The 18,204-nt window shown below is 34.2% G+C and overlaps 1 protein-coding gene across 3 annotated transcripts in view; it reads right to left on the bottom strand.

Moving 5' to 3' along the window:
• PELI1 (pellino E3 ubiquitin protein ligase 1) overlaps nucleotides 1-18,204 on the bottom strand; it is a 57,901-nt gene that overhangs the window by 13,496 nt on the left and 26,201 nt on the right. The window contains exon 1 of one of the 3 annotated variants that reach the window (XM_073212564.1): nucleotides 14,098-17,009. The exons of the other annotated variants lie outside the window; for them this stretch is intronic. The gene's annotated coding sequence lies outside the window, so the exon portion shown is untranslated. Of the gene's footprint in view, nucleotides 1-14,097; nucleotides 17,010-18,204 lie in introns of those variants that run through there. 3 annotated transcript variants of the gene reach the window in all.

Below are 18,204 nucleotides of genomic sequence, written 5' to 3'. Positions count from 1 at the left end.
CTTCCTCCCCTGTACTCCCCCACCCACTCTAACACACACACAAAAAGGTTAAACTTCTGAAAACTAAAGGCAAATAAAATATATTAAAAGCAGTCAGAGGAAACTACACTGTATCTATGAAGGAAAAGCAATTAGAATGAAAGTGGCTTTCTCACCAGAAACTAAAGAAGCCAGAAGAAAGTGGCATATTGTGTTCAGGTGCTGAAAGAAAAAAACTGTCAACTCACAATCCTATACCCAGCAAAAACAGAAGTGCAATCAAGACATTTTCTGAAGAGGGGAAATTAAGAGAATCTGTCACCTGCAGGCTTACTCTAATAGAATGGCTAGCGGAATTCTCTAAGCAGATAAGAAATGAACTTCAGAACATCAGAAAAAAAGAATGAACATGGTAAGATGCAATTAAATATAACAAACTTTCCTTTTCTTGAATCTTCTACATTATATTTGCAGGTCAAAGTGAAAATTATAACACTGTCTAATGTGGTTCCAAATGTATGTAAGGAAAATATTTAAGTCTATTATATATGCACTCCTGGGCATTTATCCTAGAGAAACAAAGACATATGTCCACATAAAACCTGTACACAAATGTTTACAACAGCTTTATTCTTAATAGCCCCAAACTGGAAGCAACCCAGATATTCTTTACTAAGTAAATGATAAACTGTGGTACATCTATGTTGTGGAATAGTACTCAGCAATAAAAAAGGAATAAACTACTGGCACATGAAGCAACATGGATAAATCTCCAGAGAATTATGCTGCATAAAAATGTTATGTAACATTCTTGAAATGACAAAATTATAGATTTGGGAAGCAGATTAGTGGTTGCCAGGGGTAAGGAGGGGGTGGGAGTAGGAGGCAAGTGGGTGTGGCTACAAAAGGGCAATAGGATGGGGCCCTGTGGTGATACAAATGTTCTCTATCTTTATCAATGTCAATACTCTGGTTGTGGTACTATAGTTTTGCAAGATACTACCATTGGTAAAGGGTAAAGGGTACACAGGAAGGAGCCCTTTCTGCATTATTTCTTACAACTGTATGTGAATCTACAATCTTCTCAAACTAAAAAGTTAATTAAAAATACAAATTTGACAAAAGCATGAAAAACAAAAGACTAACACTTCTGCTAAGCCAGAAAAATCACTACAATAAACAGTCCCCACAATAACGTATCTATTTCATCAGCAGTTTAATGGGATTAGGTAAATCCTGTATCTATTCTCTCCTTGGTCTTCCTGTTAGACCTGTTAACGATGGTTTCACAACAGAACTCTTACTTGCTAACCCATAAAAGTCTCCTGGTCATACTTCCACCAACAGTTTTCATAGGAAACTCATGAATGAAATATGCTTACTTGTCTTTTTCTGTGGTATAGTGAAATACAGACTATATAACAGCTCTTTTGGAAAGAAGGCAGCACAGAATATTTGTAGCCGGATAAGAACAAGTAATATGAGAAGGCTTAGTCATTTTGAAGCCCCTTTATCCCTTGTAACTGACATGGATATTTAGACCAGCAATTGAGACAAAAACTAACTTTTATTGTTGGTAAATTTAAAAAATGCTTACTAGACAATTGTAAAGAAAGAAATGCGCTTAAGACGGTTTTCAGAAAAACATTTCCTCCAAACACATTGTAAAAATCCTCTCTTCTGCCCAGATGAATTTGCTTTTTTTTGATGACCAGATTTTAGTTCATTAATTGTTCAAAGGTTACAGAAAACAATATACAGGTATATCACAATAATCAGGGGACATTAGCTTTGTGAAGAAATGTTTTACTTAAGCAAAATAAATCATATTGATCAAATCTTCCATTTAGAAGAAGAAACTTAAGTGAAGCTAACTAAAACTTTCTATGTAAAAATTTAAGAGTTTTAAGAAAAATTAACTGAAATCAACCAAAGAACAATGTTGGGTCCATATAAGTTCTTCTGATCTGTATTATATCATACTTTAATATATGAACATGTATTCATACTTTCTCAGTTTTCCCCTTAAAGAAGCATCCCACTTAAAAAAGCTGAGCAGAGGCTTAATTAGAGGCTTTAACTGTGCTTTTCTTACTAGACAATTAAGGTTCTGCCATCAAACATGAAAACATCGCTTTGACACATTTCCAACCGAGAACAGCAAGAATTAAAAATTTAACAAGAATTAATTAGTTTTAAATTAATTTTTAATAATACTGCTTTGTCTTGATTTGAATTCCAATTTAAAGTTACTATTTTTTGAAGTGATGGTTTTCCATTTAAAGTAGCAAAATATTTCTTTTAAAAAACTTAAAGAAATAAGTCAATTTAAATAGTATTAAATAGGATGAGCAAGTACACAGATATGGCAAAAATCTGAAGGCGACATGTGAATGTCATATTTGGTTGACACTAGTACATAGCATGATTAGCAAGTATTAGCCTATGTTCTAGTTCTAGCTTTCTTTGAACAAAGCAATCTGTTTCCTCATCTCTAAAAATGAAGGGACTAAAGTAGAATTTAGAAGCTAGAAAAAAATACAAGAGGCCATCTGGTTCTAAGATAAGAATTTACAAGTAATGTTCATACAGCACTATAGATTTAGTCCTACTGCCTTTAGAGCAAAAGGAACAATTTTTAGCTTTGACAAATAATTAAGAGTAGGTCTGGCATACCCTACCACTCTATACTTTCTAGAGCCCTTAGCCAAAATAGCGAAAGAAAACAATATACTTCCAATTATAATTATCCTTACTCTGCTCAAGTCCCTTAGTGTGCAGGGACTTGAGATATTTTATTAATGACATTAAAGTTTCAATTGTAGGAACACACTCAAACTTAGCTTCTATTTCTATATCTAATAATCTAAAACTTTTAATGAAAACACTTCCGTAGTATTGGTTATATATACACTTAGGCAACCCAAGATAAACAGTTTTTCTTAAATCTAAAATGGTATACAATCAATCAATATATAACAGACATTCTTAAACTATGAATAAAATGTGCCATGATAGCTAATTCTTCTGGAACCCTTCGTTGCAAGTCTAATACGTGTTGAGAGGTGACTGTTGGAAAGAAGTTTGGAATCTTTGTGTTCTGAAGAAAGATTCATGTTTTCACAATGGTTTAGAATCTTTAACCATGGCTAGTTGCTAGATAGTGCTCTTGTGCTTACTCTTTGTATATTCTATCTTCCAATCTAAATAAGATACAGAATTCTTTAAAATCAATTCTTTTAGTTTTATACTTGAGAAGGTGAAATGGGCATGTACATAAAGTATATTTTCATACCTCAACTACTAGTCCCACTTGTTGGTATTCAATTAAGTTAGTTGGTCTGATCCCATATATTCAGTCCTATCTCAATGTGATCTCGCATGAGGAACATGAAACAGGAGCATTAATTCTACTCAAGACTGGTAAAAAATGATAGAGAAAATCTAGCTAAGATAAATAATAAGGCTTTGAAGCTCTGCTTGCCTGATCCTTGAAAATTAAGCATGTTATTCTCATCAGCAGGGACCTCCCCAAGTTCAACAAGATTTTTTAAAGAAATGTATTCTGAAATAGTGTTAATTTTCTTTGTGGGCTGGAAAAAGATGAAAAATTAGCCATAAAATATATATCTCTTAGACAGTCTCATTAATTTGAAATAATTTGTTCTTCAAAGGTCAGTGAAGTAGAATTGTTTTCATATCAAGTCTTCCCAAAGGAATGACTTTCTATAATGTTGTCAGTTTCACCTAAAAAAGGGAAACTGGGAAATCAATCTTTGTCCAAATTGTTCCCTCAACATAACACATTTTTCCTTTATTATTTATTTACATTGCACACAGCCTTTCTTTACTACCTACTAAACATTAAGTACAAACTCCTGCCCTAAAGAATAAAAAGTAAAACAAATATTAAGCAAGGAACAAAACAGATCTTATGTAGATGTTTACATAACCTTTGAATACCTCCATTTTAGCAGGCAAGTGAGTAGGCATAATGGAATGCTCAGGGAAGAAAAAGGAAAATGTTTTAAAACATGAAAATATATAATGAAAAATATAATGTGGATTGTGTAAATTATCTCTGATGAAACAGATTTCCATCTACCCTAGAGTTCCCTGTGGTTGATTTCAAAAGGATGACTCAGAAAGAACTGTTTTGGTATTATTTTGTGATGGAGCCATTTTATGAAACCAATTTAACTGACAATTAGAGAAGGTAAATTTATAGCAGTTTCTTGATAAGAGCAAAAATTTAATCACTCTTTTCCTTCTTTCATAATCAACAGGATTAATGAGCAGCATTTTTCCATAAAAGGAGAGAAAAGATAGGAGAAAGTATCTTTTCTCAGTAGTAGAGTATATAAGGTTACTACTTTCTGCCAATGTCTCTTGATACAGCAGCAGAGGAAGCGATGCCCATATTCCCCTTTCCAAGATACAGGACACCCCCGGGGGCTGACTCCCAGCCTCCTCATTTACACTCTATCACCTACACAGATAAAACATATTTTTATTTTGATGGGAAAGCAATTAACACCTTTCCCACAGACAGTATGTGTTTTTCTAAATAGGGTTTCTCAACCTTGACATTCGATACTAAAGGAGTGGCCTGTGCATTGTAGGAAGTTCAACAGCACTCATGGCCTTTACACCCTCTAAATGCCAGTAGCATCCTAGTTGTGATGATCAAAAATGTCTCATTTTCCCACCCGTTACCCTATAAGAATTGCTGCTGTAATGTCAAATTAAGGATGACAATTTGTTTTTTAGAAGGGGGATTTCCCCTGCTTTTGTCACAATGCTTGGCACGTAGTAAAATATTAATAGATGTTTGCTTACTATCAACATCACACTAATGTCTTCAAGGGCTAGTACTAAGCCTTGTGTTAGGGAAGGTGATGGATTTAAAGGTAGCTGCAGCTTCAGTATTTTACTAGACTTGATAGGAATGACAGGGATTGAGAGTAGAAGAACTAACATCTCATCTTGATGGTGATTAATTACTAATATTTCTGTGTATTTATTTAAATATTGTAGTACTCTCTCTCAAGAGGTTGAAGGGACTGGAGCTGGGGTGGCCACATACATAGATATTAAGGCCGGTGCTGGGTAGCCTGACATTTACAAAAAAGCCTCATCTTTCAAGGCCAAATAAGGAAATACCTTCTTGACCTAGGGGACCTATATCCAGAAAAACTAAAAGCAGGCTTTGGAAAGCATGGGGGAATCCTTTTAAATCAAAAGGGGTGTCAATCTGAGTCAACCATGCATTAAGATGTAGCTTGAAGTTGCACAGAATGTTAATTAGCAAAGTGCTTTTACATAAGATTATTTTATTTGACCCTTGCAATATTCCATGAATTAGGTAGGAAAGTCTTATTAACTCCATTTTCCAGATAAGGGAACTGAGTGTGTCAGTCAGAAAGAACAGTGTGTGAGTACAAGGCCAAAGAAGTAATATCTGGCAGAACTGGCACTGAAACCAATTGAAAATATTAATTCAATATACAATAACTCATTTAATTTCTTTCTATCACAACTATACAAGTATACTAATTTATCCCTGTTTTATAAATGGGGAAACTTGAGACTTTTACAAGTAGTCCAGATTTTTTGATACCACTAGTTACACCCCAGACAGGATTCGGTGGAGCCGATTCCTAAATAAGAGATCCTTTTATGGGACCGTTTAGGAACGAGACTAGAAAGTGTACTATGTAACATAAACTCTAAACAATTTATAGTCTAGCATAGACTAGTAACAACTGTGCAACTATGACTAGTGCTTTTTGAGACTATTTGAACCCTGTCACTTCCTCAATGCTCACTGTATTTGTCAACTCTGTTTCCTGGTAGTGACCAACAAGAACTTCAGTAAATGAAATGGACTTTTTTTTGCATGCTTGTTTAAAACATGGAGGGGTGGGGAGAAAGGACCCAAAGGGAAAGAAGGGTATTCTACTAAGGCAAATTCCTGATACCATCAAGAAGAAAAACGTGTATTACAAGTGAGTTAAGACAGCCTAAGGACAGGCAGCTTCATGTACTCCCAGAAAAATGACTGCCAAGAAAAAAACTGCAGGGCGGTATTCCTGACTGGGGAAGGGAGGTAAATACTTGCCACCAACCCCCAAACGATCACTTAATTCCCCACACCTAGAAAATGTATTTTGAAAGACAATTAAGGACTGAAACATTTTTATTGTCCCTGCCAATGGTTGGCCTGTATTCAACACTTAGACTACCAAACTTCCTAAAATAATATGCTTTTCAGAAAGCAAGACTAGAAATTCCCCTAGGTTTAATGACCAAAGTCCTGAACAAAATTCTGCAGAATGCAGCAGATTCAGTGGGATTAGACAGCTATTTGGAACAAAAGCACTGGGTAAAAGAATATTGTTGAGAAATTCTATCATTTTCTAAAGTCAGCATCTAACACTGGCAGTCAACTCATGCTTTCACTACTCTTTTTTCACAGTGGCTAACATTTCCTGGATTTTGTCTCTGTGCCAAGCACTGTTCTAAACATGTATTAACTGATTTAATCCCCCCAACAACCTTGTGAGGTAAGAACTATTATAATCCTCATTTTATAGATAATAAAACCAAGGTTACAACTCAAAGTCTAGCTAGCACTCTGTAACTGCTGAAACACAATTTAAAAGTACAGTGGGTGGGGAGGAGAGAACTATACTGGGAAACTAAACTAAACAACAAACAAGAAAATTCTCCAACTCTTCTTACTCTAAAGTATTAAAGATTGAGAGTTTACCTAAGTGCTATTGCCCTAACATGGGAATAAACCTCTATAATATTGAGTAATCATTTAAATTTTCTCAGTAATTCAATCTATTGTTTAAAGTTGAGTTTAAAAGTACCTTGGAAAAAATTTAAACTTAAACACTATCTATCTATGGTCACCTTTTTATATTCCAGGAGTAAACTATTATTAACCTTATGTAGGTAATGAGTCTTCCAAAAAAAGAATATCATGTAATGATTATTTTGGCCAGTTAAATTACTCCTAGAAATATGATAATCTAGGTTTCTCTAGTCTGTATTTTTATTAAAAAACTGACCAAGTTACATGCATTTTAAAAAGATAGCAGTAGTTTCAAAATATTTCCCCCAAGATATTCATGAATTACACACAGGAAAATAGTAACTTCATTGTCAGGGAAACGAGCAGATACCACCTTAACTAACTGATCAAGGTTAACATTACCTATGATATGACATCCTGATATCATGTATCCCTGATTATGATGCCCGGACACATCAACTCTGTGGTGCGGTGCCAAAAAATGCAAAACTTCCATCCAATCATGAGAAAATACCCAACAACTCCAATAAGCAAAAACTAAGAAACTCCCACATTAGGGATTAAGAAGGAGATGCTATACAACTGCATGCAGTAGGAGATCATGAATTGGATTCTTGAACAGAAAAAGGCCACTAGTGGGAAACTGATTAAATTTGAATATGGTCTGTAGTTAATAGTACTGTGCCAAGGTTAATTTCTGGTTTTGATAAACTGGTTATAGACATTGTTAGCATTAGAGGAAGTTGAGTAAAGGATATATATAAATTCACATTATTTTTCCAGTTTTGTTCTAGGGCTAAAATTATTTTTAAAAAAAGATAATGCAAATAGTAAAAAAAAATTCGTTTCAATTTAATTAAGAGGCATTTGAAAAATGAATTCACAATTCAAAGTTTGCCAGCCTTCTTACAACCTAAAATGCAAGATTTCCAAGTTGTACTGGTCCTGTTCAAGTCAAGGTGTCTCCCAAAATTCATGCCCTTGCTCTGAAGTGAAACTGCTCATCCACAGCTCCTTTGGCCAGGAAAGTTGTTACTACACATGTGTAGCCACTCACTGAACTGAGCAATACCTGAACCAATCCATCCACACTTGAACAGAATTTTGCAGAACAATGCTAATGGGTTTTTCTTACCAATCAACAACCAAAAATGGCACTGAGGTCAGTTTTATTATTGAATGCTCTAGGTGGTGTTATTAGAAAACACTTAATATATGTAATTATATGATAGCTTCTGAATTATCCTGAACATTGAAATCTTTAACAGTATTTGAATTTATTTGAGTTCTGTCCACCTACACACATGAAATTCTGGTCTTCAAGAGTTTGTGAAAGGGAGTAGAAAAGGGAGCTGGAGGAAGAGTTAGAAAGAAGCAACCCTGGGTATAATTCTGATACAGTGCATCAAAAAAACCCTCAAAAAGCCATGAAGTCAAATACCTTCCTAAATTATTCACTGATTATTTCATTATGAGTTTTTTCTTCAAACTGGAGGAGACACTAGTGAAGGACCAAGCTGTAACAGTGCCTAGTTGGTCAACCAGGAGAACTCTGGCTGGCCCTTGACAGCCATGAATGAAGAAGGCAATGCTCACAGTCTTTTAGGAATTCTCCATCTACAAAACCTGTTCTGTAAAACATGATTTTCTCATCCTCTAAAATGGTGACAATATTTTCCACACCTCTTTGTCACCAGGACTGAATGAGAACAATGCTGCATTGAGATCTGAATGTTGGGCCATCTGCTTGGTTTGTTCACTAAATACACAAGTCATAAATACACTAAATACACAGTCTGGGTGTCTTAAAATTATTCAAACTGTGAAAATTAAACTGGGACCTTTTGAAGGACCTAATGTAATAAAAAAAATCAAGTACTTGTTAAAAAACTACTGTTTATTTAATTAGGCATACAAACTAGGTCTTAATAATTCTTGGTTAATTTATGGTGATGCTGCCCCATCCATAAAGATTATTTTCTTAGAGATTCATCTTTATTTCTCAGTATTTAAACATATGTTTATAATGTGTTCTTTATAGATAACTTTGATACCATGTATAAAATTCTGGTTTTCCACTTCTCAAAATATGAAAGGCCCTGAAATATAATCAAAGGCCTCAAAAATCATTGCAATTAGTTGCAAAGTTGAATATTGTGTTTGATTCTCAATAGGCAAAAAAGCAGTAGATTTGAATCAAATAAGATTTAGTATATGTATTCCCTAATCTTACAAGGAAGTTAAGTTTAACTCTTGTATAGTTTCCCAATCCGATTATAGGCTCTATTAAAAAGGAGTAGGAAAAGAAAAATGTAGTTGAAAATTCAATTACAAATGAATCTCCAATATTGTTTCTAACAGTAGCTACCTATAGACTGAAATCATTATTAAGAGATGACAAGTATGATTAATATCACTAAGGAACATATGTTTCATCTTATTAGAATTTTAGTTTTCTCTTTGGTTCATGTAAAGTTCTCAAAAGTAGCAGCTGATCTTTCTTTGACCAAATCATGTTTTCCCATAAATTTTTATAGCAGTAATTTAGAGACATTGTGTGTGGGCGGCTAAGAACATCTATTTTTTAGCAGAGTGAATATTTTAAACCACTCAGTATGGTATTCCTATTTAACTCTTTTGTATTAGGAAAACAATGCATATATGTAGCCAGGGTATTGTTATAAATTTCCTTTCTAAACTCTGATTACTGTTATAACATTACAAATACCCAATTAGGTAAATTATTACAATAAATTTTTCCTCCTAATTTGCAGCTTTTCAGTCACTGAGTTAACTTCCATTTTATACATATACAAGACAGTGAATACTTCCCTCTCACAAATATATTAGGTATTTGTTAAAAAATGAACACACATTACTGGGCAGCATGTTGGTATTCTAGCAAACAGACTGAGGTTTTCATGAATTCCCCACAAAAAAGAAAAAAATCTCAATGCTTTAGAAAAGAATACTGTTGGGAACTTATGACTATTGATTTTTTTAGCAGAAAGAGCTCCCCCACCCCACCTAATCAATCATCAGATCTAAAATTATTCTCTCTCTTCCTACAATATCTGAGAAAGAACAACAAAACATTCAGGTAGAAACATTACTTAAAATCCTTACAAAGTAAAACTCAATTATTTAAAAAAATTCTTCATAATTTTTCCCTATCTTGTGAAAATGTTTAAATAGTATACTGTTATATCAGAAGGGCTGGCTCTCTTTGAGGGGACCTCAGGATAGGATTTACAGTAAAAAAAAAAAAAAAAAAAACCTAGATTCTGAATAAACTGCCAACAGTTAATCCAAGTACAGTGACCAGTGACAGCACCATCGTTCTGGCTACCTACTTCCTTCTGAGAGCAATGTAATTCTCAAACTTAACAATTAATTAAAAAGCAAACAATGGACAACATTAAGTCCCAAAGTGTGTAAAAAAACTAAATACTGTAGCTTGTTTGGAAAAATATTACAAATGAAGAACTTTGTTTTCTGTTGACCAAGAGACAACAGGCAATAAACACCCATAGTTATTTTTCTTATGCTTTCCTTAAAACAGATGGGAGGTGAGATTAACAGTGTGAAGCGTCCCCCAAAACACAAAAACCTTGGAACTTGCGATTTATTCAACCTTTTCCAGAAGATGGAAGGAAGTGTAATCCACATATAACACACTTCCTCTAAAGCAGAATGTGAAAAAGTTAAACGTAAATGATCCGGTTAATCATGATTCAAATCATTCCTTTTACAACTTTACCTTTAACATGAAGCACTGATGTGACAATTAAGCCACAAAACACCTACCTCTTTATTCCACTGCTATCACCACAGCTAGAGAAACAGCCTTCTCACCAGAGGATAAAACCCAGATAGTATTAAAGCATCTCCCACTTATTCTTGGAATCACACACTCAATAGCTGTCTGCTGGGTGTTCTTTCACATAAGCACCTCAAAACGTGTGTGGGCGGGCCTATGTTACGCAAAATAGGTAAACAATATATAATTCTAGATTCTATTGGCTGAACTGATAATTCACTTCTACCTCACCTCCTCCCTCAGGAAGTCTGTAGCCCAAAAGGGAAGAAACGGAAGTAAGAGGGAAGCACAAAACGGTTTTTAACACAGGCTAAATTTCAAGTTATGAAATAAGGCACTTTAGATGAAAGTATTCTGTTTCTTAAAAGGCTGACTGAATTAACTATATAAATGCTCTATCAATGTTAGAAGTATAACTAAGATACTTAACTAACTTTTCATGATAGTGTAATAGCCTATCTTAACAGATTTAGTACAATACTCAATCTGTTAAACTCTCATTTAAAAACACAATAAAATCCAAAAGTAAAGAGAGAATGCCTTTAAAAAAAAAACACTATCAAATAAATAAATTTTTTTCTGGTCTTGTTATAAAATATCACATTATCCCAGGCATAAAAATAGGTAAACATTCAGTCACATTTTCAATTGATCTGCTTTTTTTCAGCTTTATTATACTTTTAAATAAAATAAATTAAGACTATATGATGCTCATGAACATAGAGAAACTGTAACAATACCTAGAGGTGTGTTAGGATTGTACAAGCTGCATCAAGTAGCTACTGAAGGCACCCTACTTAATTGACTTTAGGGGCTCTTAGATCACCCTACTTGTAAGATGAAGCTTGCAGAGGAGCTGCTGCCTGTTCCAAATTCCCCCATACCCTTTCTTAAGAAATATGTTTTCTAATGGTGAAGGATTGGACATGGAACCAGTCTATTCTTTTACACAGCCAAAAGTGAACCTGCTTTGTGTTTATAATTAAAATTTTTTAAAGCATGCTAAATTAAGTCACAAGAGTAAAATGGTAGTTCATACCTGTACAATAAACTGCATATGCAAACCTCCATCTATACGCTCCATCCATTAACCTGTTGTTCAACTTGAGTGTAGGAGTTGATATTTTCTTATATAAAAATACTTCTGATAGACTATCTATGGTTAAAAGAACATATGGGATGTGAACACATCCCAGAAATGGGCTGCTTTAATTTGTCTGATGGTTCAAGTACAGTTGGACAATATCCATCATATCATAGATAAATTTTCACAAATGCCTAGGGTGCCTAAATGGTTTTCTTGGCTTCACTGGAGATGGATGGTAATTATAGATTTGCTTTGTTTATGTCACCATATTCCTATTATGTTAATATGTGTGTGCAAATTAGTAGTTTAAAACCTATACATACTTAAGGTACTCTACAAGAAGATATGTCAAAGAAATAATCAATCCTCCCATGTTTCCTTCCATATGCTACATCTATAGCTTTTCTTCTTCCTTCCTAATTTCAACCCTTAAATAGAATTCGTGCCTCATATCGAATTTACCGAGTATCATAATTCCTCCAGGTGGTAAAGATACCTCGAGACAAGTGCTGGGCATAGAAGCCACAGGGCATAAATCTGCAAAGAAGTAAAAAGCTAACCTTTGCAAACAATATGGCTTCTCTCTCTCTCACTTACCAACTTTACATTTCCCTGTATGGCCCCGGAAGATGACTGGTTAGCCAGAGACGGGTAAGATTCCTCAAGGGAGGAACAACCTAAGACAGGCACGGTCGCAGGGGAGCCATCAGGTGAGAATTTGGGGATCAACAGAGGTGAGGCTCAGAACCTCACCCCCCCTGCTTTGAGAGAAATCTGCATCCGTGGATGTCTTGCTGCCCTTGTCTAGCCTGGATTAATACTTAGTCCATAGGCACACACCTGATCATCTGATCATCTACATTTGCCTTCTTACAGCACTAAACTATGTTTTCTACCTTTATCTTGCATCTACCTACCACTTCAGCATTTTATTAAAAATAAAAATAATAATAATAATAGGAGAAATGTGGGATCAACATATAAATCAAGTACAAAAATCAAACGAATATTCATATTTGACCTGATTGTTTATAGGTCATAATGCATGATCAAAACCGAAAGTTTCTGTGATGAATGCCCTTGTACTGTTCACCATGTAAGAATTTATTCACTATGTAAGAATTCGTTCACCATGTAAGAACTTGTTCGTTATGCTTCAGAAGATTGGAGACTGACGAGAATTAGGCTTGAGATGGATTAATGATTGTACATTGAGCGTTGACCCCCCTATACTGAATTTTATTGTTGTTAATAACCATTTGATCAATAAATATGAGAGATGCCCTCTCAAAAAAAAAAAAAATACTTCTGAGCCTCCCTCTATCTTATGGCTCCAGGCTTACTTCTGCTGCTTCCCAGCATTCCATACCGGACTGTGTCACATCCCTGGAATCATTAAATCTGCATCATGTTTCTTTTGCCCATTCTGCTGGCAGCAAGCCCTTAGGTTACTGTGAAGAAAATCTGCCCAGGTATCCTGCTTTTGCCCATTGTAGATACATGTCCAGTCCAGGAAACATATCTATAAAATGATCTGGACATATTCTAAGATTTTGCTATTTGGTGATCCTGCCTTGTCATGTGATTCTAGGCTGATGAATTGCTCAAGAAGCCGGACATGACAGGTCCAAATACTCATACTAAACAGAATGTGGTTGTGACTGACTCTCTATGCCTTAGATTCCATGACAAAACCTAAGGACCTGCCATTCTTTAGACCAACATAATGACTCTCTTAATTTTGGAAGTTTATTCTTGTACAGCTCCTAAGGCAACTAAGATATAAATAGCTCATATGCTATCATCATGAACTACCTTAATGATTAAAGTCAGAGCATTAAGAATATAAAAATTCCTTATGTATTTCAAGCTCTGTGTTTATACCAAATAATGTCCTGAAGGAATATATTTTTCTTAAAGAACTCTTAAGGAAACATTAAAGACAAAACCTCCATATTTTCTGAGTATGATGAGCTATTTTTATAACGGGACAAAGACCCATAGTTTGTAAGGGAGAGAAGGGTTAGAATTAAATTTCTAAACTTTTCTTTCCCAGTCTGAATTCTGACTACTTAAAAAAAAGGAACTTTCTTATTGCTTTTCATATGTGCTTTATTTAAAATGATGTCTGGTTAAAACCCAAAACTTTATAGTTTTCTTAGCTGATGGGAATCAGTTACTAAACTGGCAAATGGACCTGGATTTCAATGACCTTACCTCTACTCTTCTTCCATATCTGGCTTGGCTCACAGTTATCTTCAACTTCTTTGTTGTCTTCTCTAATATCTGAACTGGCAATTGTCTCAGTTAAGCTCAGGGACTTTCAGTACCCTGAAAACTTTAAAATACCATTCCAGAAAAATATTAAACAAAACAAAGTATACTTACCTCACAATCTCTAGGTCTTTTTAGTTGCTTCTTTTCTTTTGGTCCTATATTTTTTCTTATTAGTTGTAGTCTAGGTTTCGATTTCACCTTTAGACACAGCTGACTTCTGAAAGCTTGCTCCTTCTCTAATGATCTCTGAATACTTCCAAGGATGCAATCAAGGACTCATTCCTCACAGTCCCTTTACCTCTTGCCACACCCACAGCAGGTGTGTGAACTGTTTCATCCTTTAGTTCCACCTCACTGGTGACGCTTGTGTCACGTTCCCTTAACCCATATGGCAAATTATCATAGATGGCATTGGTTATTCTACAGTAAATCTTTACTGAATATCTACATGGGACCAGTTTTTTACTTGCCAAATCTGTCCAATTCTAATCCTGAGAAAGAGGGACATTGAAAAGATTTTTCAACAAGGCATAATTCTTCCTTGGTAGGGGCAGTAAGAAGAAAGTCACAGTATTACTGTATCATAATCACATTTTTAATCTGGAAAGAACTTTAAAGAGTATCTTATTCAACTTGATCCATTTTCCTTTCAATTCCCTAATTTTATAGATGAGGAAAATCTATTTCCAGAGAGGGTAACTTATTTGATGAAGTCATAGGGCTAAATAGGAGAGCTAGCTAACAGACCTTTTGACTTCTATGACAGAGTTTGTTTCATTAGTTTTAGAGGCAATACTAAAGAAAAGAGCCATTAGCCAACAAGTAACTCGGACTTTGTACTGTGTGAATGTCATCACATGAGATGGCCAAGTATTCACCTTGAGCTCTATTCTTTGCTGTGCATTATTATAATTTTATACCATAAAAAAGCTGAAAATTAGACAATAATAGTTTGGTGATAGGCATACCATGAAGATTTGTTTCTTTTTGCTTATCACATGGGTCATGCCTTCCTGAACTGGCTGTTCACACTCTCACTTTGTGGGCTTTGCTAATTCAAACTACTGCCATAGATAACACACTAAACATTGGAAACCGTATTAGCAAATCACATACCTGATATATCTATATCTGTACCTAGATACAGGTATATTAAAATTTGGTAAAGGATCTGAATATGCATTTCTCCAAAGAAGATACACACATGGCCAACAAGTACATGAAAAATGTCATTTGCCATTAGGGAAATGTAAATCAAAGCCACAATGAGATACTACTTTACAACCACTAAAATGGCTATAATAAAAAAGACAGACAACAAGTACTGGCAAGGATGCATAAAAGCTGGAATCCTTAATCACTACTGGTAGGAAAGTAAAAACAGTTCAGTCATTCTGGAAAATGGTCTGGCAGTTCCTTAGAGGACTGAACACAAAGTTACCATACAAACCAGGAATGCCATTCTAAGTATATGTCTAGTAGATACAGAAACATCTGTCCAAAGACTTGTGCATAAATACTCATTTAATGTTAACTTTTTCTCAAGCTCTAGTTCCTATGACACCTTGACTGTAACAACTGCAATTTTATTGTTCCTGATATTGGATCTAACTTGGAAAGTATAGGTTGTTGCCTCAGTTAACATTTGAAAGTCAGATTTTAGTTTCCCTCTAACTACATCTGTTGGGAATGACCACTCAACAGGAATAGATATTTTTTCAAACTGGTTCTTCATCTTAGTTTATTAATGTTCCTCCAACCAGATAAAAACAGACTCTTTCCATTTATGTCATTTAGAATCTATATTTTATACTCCAGATACCTGAAAAGAAGGAATGCTGTTAAATTGAGTTCCCTTTTAAGTAATTTCAGCTCAGGCTAAGGTTGGGTTGATGAAAAATACCAACAAGTCTTCTTTACACTCAAAACTGAGAAACTGTATCAAAAGAGAGATACAAAGTTTGCGGTGGGGAGAATATGGTTTTAAAACCCCCCTAAAATAACACTGTCATCCTGAAATTTCTAAAATTGGAAGTTAGTTCAGTAAACATTCATGGAGTGACTATTATGGGTCAGGTACTGTGCTAGGAGTTCCAGATACAAAGACTAATTGAGAAACATTTCTATATTAAATGAATCTATAATTCCCATATTAAAACCAGGAAAATCACTTTTTCTCCTAGAATTTTTCTGAGATTTCCTATTGCAAATCATATAATAGTGACACAATAACAAGTTTTTAAAAAGTTCTTAATTTGTTTCTACTGTTATTTTTAATTGTTTGTCCTAATTATGCCTCCTGCCTTTAGTGGAGCTTTATTATAGAGTATACAACAGTATGTTTAAATGTCTACACATATCTTTGAATTTCATACAGGTTACAATTCTTACTAAGGATCTCCTCTATTAATATTTTCAAACATTAATGATTATTGAAGCATTGGATCTTACGTACATTACATGACTATTTTTTATGGTAGAAATAAACAAGATTCCAATTAACATATTGTACTTTCTCTTTAAAGGCACTCGGAGAGACACAGATTTGCTAATATTTAGATCTGTAAGTTTGGTGAGTTTTTATTTTTAACCTTCGACCATCGAGTCTGTCACAGTGTGTTTACTGAGCCAAATACAAGGACAAATTGCAAAGCTTCCTATTCATTCCAGCTAAATCAATTAGGTTATTCACACATTTACTGAACACTTGCCAAAAGCCCTTTTTTGGGTATCAATAAAAAACAATCTTATAATAAAGGTTTATTTTGTTTTGAAAAGAAGCCAGGATTCTCCAATTCTCTGTTACTTTGCAACTCTTGCTTTACACTTGCCTTCAATATTGTGTAGGAGGAAGAAAGAAACTAGGACATTCAGAACAAAATGTGAAATCGGGAAATTTTTAGATAGCAATAAATTGTGAAAATGACTAAAACTTACTGTCAGACCAATCTTTTGTAGTGAAACATAAATGTAGACACTTTAATATGCCCCGGATTCCATGAAAAAACAGTAGGCCCAGAAAACTATAAATTCAGATCTTATTTGTCTAAACAAATTTGGACTTTTCATATAACTTAATAAATCGCAATTAAGATAACATTTGAATAGGTTTTTTCTAATTGCTTTTCTTAATATTTAAAAAAAGACTGAAATTCTTAATAACTGATAAAATATGTTATTCCTTTTACTGTGATTATTAAAATTTTCTTCAGTAAATATTAGACTATAAATTTTCCAGGATCACTCAATTAAAGTCACCCTGTATTTTGGAAAGTTCACTTTAAATGAACCATCCTGCATTTATTAAACACACTAATACCTATATAAAAATCAAGCAAATAAATATATTGCTGATTCTGGAAGATGTAGAATACAGACTGCACTTGCCAATATTGCTGATCCATACACAGTCATAGTTATTTCCTTAATGACTCTAATGTTAGAGGATTAATCTAGCACCTTCTAAGGCAATGTATATACCACTGTTTTTATTCAAATAATTACCTCCCAGGAAACAATGTAATTTTTGTTAGAAATGATTCTCAACTCTTATACTATGAAGAATTATTGTTGTAGCTGAAATAGCTCCCCATATGTGTCCCAGTAAGTACCATTATTTTGATTTTTATGTTTTACACCATATATCTATGGATCTACCATACTTCAAATTCTTTCCAACTTTCCCTCAAATTTAAAGTGATATGGCTGTGGCCCCCCATGTCACATGTATCACACATTATCTGACAAAAATGAAATCTGAGTATATACTAAAAGCTCAGTAAACAATAATTGAAATGCTACCACTATTTACCTGTTAAAAACTGTGATGTTTCAAGACCCGTCTGATATGACTTTTCCAAATGGAAAGTCTTTCCTTATTCCCTAAACTCCTATGCTTATAACCAGTTTTGCATTAGAGTTATGTAGACCTTGTGCTATATCTCTTATTAAAGGCAAAAACTCCAGTTTCACTCATTTGCAGCACTTAATTATAAAGGAAAAGATTGTTAAATGTATGTTTTATTTAGATCTTATGGAGTCTTCATTTTAATTTGGCAGATTAAGCATACCTATTTCTATGGTGTCAGAAATTTGAAAGAAAAAAATCAGTATTTCCCAAACACTAAAATATTAAAACCTTATAGGGATGGATGTAGTCATTCATATATATGTGTGTGTATGTATATATATACATGTATATATAAATGTAACCTAAGA

This window comes from Manis javanica, chromosome 1 (genome assembly GCF_040802235.1).
Source record: "Manis javanica isolate MJ-LG chromosome 1, MJ_LKY, whole genome shotgun sequence".
Lineage (NCBI taxonomy): Eukaryota > Metazoa > Chordata > Mammalia > Pholidota > Manidae > Manis > Manis javanica.
Note: the sequence above shows the minus strand (reverse complement) of the source record. Positions and strands in the feature narration are given on the sequence as shown.